Raw genomic sequence first — 4,853 nt, 5'->3', positions numbered from 1 at the left:
CCCAGTCATTGGGTATTCCTGCCTTTGATGGGTTTCCGGTGTGCGTTCATTCTGGTGCGCAGTTGTTGTTTGGTCTCTCCTATGTATTTTCCATCAGGGCATTTGGTGCATTGGATGAGATGTATTACATTTCTGGAGGTGCAGCTGTAAGATCCAGGAAGTTAGTCTTGAAGTTTGGGGGGAGCAGAAATGCGGGGTGGGGAGGTCGGGGGGCAGGGGGAGTGCAACTGCACCACTGCATCCTCCCCTGGATCTGCCCCTGGCCAACACAAGGACAGAAGCAAAGTTCTTATTCTTCAGTGATGAGGCACAGCTGTGTAAGAAGATAATATATAACTTTAGTCTGAGGACTTCAAATGGCTTTTGCAAGTTTTAAACAAGTAACCCTCTCAGCCCCACTAGAAACTGGGATTGGCCCGATTTATAGAGAAAGAAACAGAGAGAGAGAGAGAGAGAAGCCAACCTTTCTAAGGTGGCCTTTGCTTTCTTTTTATGGTTGCCTTGGTTCTTCAGACCTCAACAAGGGGCACTGAAGATGACTGTTTTGTAATTTGCCGGTACTTATGTCTTTCTTCAGAAGGACTGTGACTAAATATAACTTGACAGTGCAGCTGTTTAGAGACACCTCAAGATGATCCTCTCTTGACATGACTGACAGGTATGTGGGCAGCTCTACTGTGTCATTATTTCTGTGTAATTTTTACAACTTAGATAATTAAACCGTAAATCTAGTAATGTCTCTCCCTCCCATCAATCTCAGCTGAGTTAACATCACCTTAGAAACAAAGTTGTGACTGCAATTTCCAAGTGTCCATTAATGTGAAGTCCTCCATTTTAAGAAGTCCAGATTGGGAACATAGGACCTGACAGACCACGGTTCTGAACAGCTGAGAATCCACCGGAAGTTAATGGAAGATGGAGGTGCCCAAAGCCTCTAAAAATTTGGTCTTAAATCTCAGTATCTCAGATTGGATACCGAGATATTTAGGTATCAAGACCCAATGTGCATTCTTGAAAAAGGGGGCTCCTGTCTCTTTCTACTTTAGTTTCTTCATATGTAAAATGGGGATAAAATGTGCAAGTCCCGTGAGGGTATTGTGGTCAGGGGACTCCACAAGGATTTGAGTGACTGCTATTTTCTTGTCTCTGATCTAATTCAGACCATTTTTTTAATCTTGGTCCCTCACATCCCTAGGAAGAGCCTTAACCACCAGGATGTTTGGATGCAAGGACACTGTCCTGGAGCTAAGCCACCTTTCTTGAAGGAAGTTTCACACAGACAGGTCCATTTCTGTGAAACGTTTCACTTTGGATAAGTATTTTTGGTTCAATTCCTAGGAATATAGTTGAGAGAAGTAGCTAGCCATGTTAGTCTGAAGTCAGGCAGAAGGCATAGCGTCTTATAAAGTAGGGTGATGCTTACAAAGCTTATGCTTTTCTGAACAAGTTTGTCTCTAAGGTGCTACCTGACCTGCCTTCTACCAGAGTTCTGATTGAAATGGTCCTGGGAGGCCAAAGAGCTTATTGTTAATTCTCAGTTCAGTTAGTCCAGTTATTTAACTCTCTCTTCTTTTGCTTTTATGCTGTACATTGAAGTGTATTTACCATTAGCTGCTTTCATATAAGCATATTATTATATGAAACATATAAGAAGCTTTCCTTGAGAGGCCGGGATCCTTACTCTGCTTCTCAAACTGGTCTGTCCCCTTGGGTTACACATTCTCCTTCTCTCTGTCTTTATTCTTGTTCTACTCTGCCATCTAGCTGCTACTGTTTGCTCTACTCCTTGTTCCTTTCTGGCTATTAAAACTTTAGTTGTCTCCCCCCTTCAGGAAGCACCACTGGCTCAAAGCCACTTAATTGAACAAAATTGGATTGAATGTAGCCTTGTTGCAAGGACAAGGTTTATTTGAGCACAACCCTCGTCAGTACACGGCAAAGACTGAATTTCCTATTCATTCAGAAAAATGTCTGGTGGACAAATAGTTTATACAAACTGACATGACTTAATAGGCCTCCTGGAGCTTAAGCAGTCCTTATAGTTAGATGATACATCTCTTAAGACAAAGACAGCTGCTGGGAGATGGGTCAATGCAAGTTACCTCCTTTCCAAGACCAGATCTGGACTAAAACGTTTTGCTGGCATAGCTGTATCAGCTCACAGTGTATCTCCCAGTCAGCATAGCTCTGCTGGCAAAAGACCTTGTGATGGTTGGCTGATCTCAACCAGAGAAGTGTAGCAATGCCAGCATCTGCTGTGTCTCCACTAGGGGTCTCAGACTGGTATTTTGGCAGAGGCCCATTCTGTAGACAAGCCCAAGATACTGTCATACCAAGAGGGTTCCTGATTTGCACGCTTGTGTTCCTCAAAACATATTGTCTAGCACGGTGCTTCCGAACTGTCATAAGCTGTTTACTTCTGAGTGTGCTTTCAGCTGAAATGACTGGCACAGATTTGTTTAAAAATGAAACCCTTCTCTATCTGCCATTCTCCTGTAATCTGTAGAATGTACTGATAGTACATGCATGTGATGTATACAGCTGGTAGGTTTTGCTGGGCTAATAACAAGCTCCAGTTAGTGACTTCCAGTTTCATTTGGGTGTTTTAAACCCCAGGCACGTGTTCTTTTAATAGCAGGATGGGATCTGATCCCCAGTCCCCCAACAATTGCACCCGTTGTCATGCCACATGTATGGCAGAAGGCACAATTTTGGGATTAGGGATCAGATCCCAATCACACCCTTTCCACTTGCCAGTGAAGGAGGATCATGATCCTGGGCTCTCCCTGCACTGGTAAGTTGAAAGCCAGGTGCACACCATCTGGTTTGAGACCTGAGGCTGTCTAACCCTGGACCAACAAGCAGCTGATTGTTGGTGAGCCCTGGGGTTTGAGAAAAAGTTGCAATTTGTAGATGTCTTAGGGTACCCCCCTCTCCCTTCTGTGGGAGCTACAGGGCAAAGCAGAAAAAGTTGCTAAGTATGAAGGTTGCCAGTAACTCTAGAAAGCTAGTAACCCACTCCCCCAAGCAGCATATTTTTGGCATTGGGACAGGGACTGTCCTGATGCTGCCCCCCTTCCCAATGCTGGTGCTGACAATCAGTGGATTGTCAATACTGGCCTGGGGATGTGACATGTCAATTTATGGCACCATACAAGTGAGCAATAAAGATGTTCCACATATTTTGTGGAACATCTTTGTGGCTGGTTTGCCACTTTATGGCACCATACACTGGCTGAACATTTACTGTTACTATTTATGGTGCAAGTAACATACTAATTGCACCACAAATGTAATATGTGCCAGGCAGACAAGGTTCTTTGGGTGAATAGACTTCATTCCATCCAGAAAGAGCACACACCAACTGCAGAGACTTCCTCAGCCTGATGAAGGGTTTTTAAACCCGAAAGGTTGCTATAATTTTTTTCCCAACTATTTAAGTTGGTCTAATAAAAGAGATCATATTCACCCAAAGAACCTTGTCTGCCTATGTCCTGGGACCAACATGGCTACAACCTACACCCCTGTAACATGTGCCAGGGACTTTTGAGTTGTAGTATTAGATATTTGCTTATCAAAAATGTTTTCTGTTGTTCTGTCAGATTTGTGGGTCAAAGAAAGCCATGTTATGGCTATGCATGAAGGGAAAGAAAATAAGGAATGTTAATTCTTTTGCCTTGTGTATAACAGGATGTAGGATGTGCCTCTAAAAACAGAAATGTTTGATTAAACTACACCTTTGCTTCTCCTTCTCTAGGTATCTTATGGGGAGGGCCAGACTGATATATAAGTATCATTATGTGCATCTAATGATGTCTACAGGTAGGTTCAGAAGCAGGAATCTGCCAATAATGAGCAACTTTAACATTCAAATTGCACTAACATCTGCATGCACTAGGACATTCCTTTGAAATAGGATGTGCCATAACATTGGCCAGTGTAGAATTTGTTGTGCAAATGTGGGGGCCTATGGTCAAGAGAGATGCAGCCCTAGCCTAGTTCCCACTTGCAAGCCCGATCTCCTTACTAGGTTTCTGGTTGTAGCCGTGTTGGTCTAAGGACATAGGCAGGTAAGGTTCTTTGAGTAGATGTGATATCTTTTATTAGACCAACTGAGTAATTGAAAAAAAGTTCTTAGCAAGCTTTTGGGCACAGTCACCCTTCTTCAAGCATAGGGGGTCTCTGCTGATCTCCTCACAAGACTTTCAGATTCTTTTTTCACTTCTGGGTGGATAAACAGCTGGAAAAAAAACTGACCCTCATAAAATTGAGAGCATTGACTGTGCTTGAGCTTGCTTATTGAGTGCTCCCAAGAACCACTGAATATATAAAAAATTATTGCACTATTAAAACTTAAGAATCTTTGCTGATGGAGAACATGTATCTTTCCCAGCCCAGTAGTAGTTGTTGAGGCAGGAGCTCTGGAGTCCTGGCTAGAGCTGCTGCTTTTACCAGGCTGGGCTAGGGCAGTTATGTGATCTGGGCCCGGGCTGGAGTAGGGCCACAGCTGGAAGGTAAGTGATGGGGTGGGGGGAGATGAGGCTGCAGGAGAGGGAAATGGTGGGAGGGGAAGACAGGCAGGAGCAGAAGTGGCTGGAAGCAAGGGTGGCCAGGCCTAAGGAGCAGGCAGTGTGGGGAGGGTGGGTGCCAGGTGCTGCAGGCATGGAGAGAGGCAGGCAGCTGTGTGCGGGCTGGGGCAAGTGATGGATGCAGTGTTGCCAACTCTCATAATTTTTGGTGTTGTTCTTAAAGGCTATGGTTTGGGAATGTGAAAAACTTAGCTCTTTCTTTTATCAATCTATATACATATAAATATAAATAAAAGAGCTAAGTTTTTCACATTCCCAAAGACT

At 43.8% G+C, this 4,853-nt stretch overlaps 1 long non-coding RNA gene across 1 annotated transcript; it reads left to right on the top strand.

Moving 5' to 3' along the window:
• Nucleotides 1-480: 480 nt before the first annotated feature.
• Nucleotides 481-4,088, top strand: LOC109298022. Its single transcript, XR_002097497.1, has 3 exons — nt 481-658; nt 1,196-1,316; nt 3,758-4,088. It is a non-coding gene; the product is annotated as an uncharacterized LOC109298022 (long non-coding RNA).
• Nucleotides 4,089-4,853: the final 765 nt, after the last annotated feature.

This window comes from Gavialis gangeticus, unplaced genomic scaffold (genome assembly GCF_001723915.1).
Source record: "Gavialis gangeticus isolate Ggan-Ray unplaced genomic scaffold, GavGan_comp1, whole genome shotgun sequence".
Classification (NCBI taxonomy): Eukaryota; Metazoa; Chordata; order Crocodylia; family Gavialidae; genus Gavialis; species Gavialis gangeticus.
This window is presented reverse-complemented; position numbering and strand designations above follow the sequence as displayed.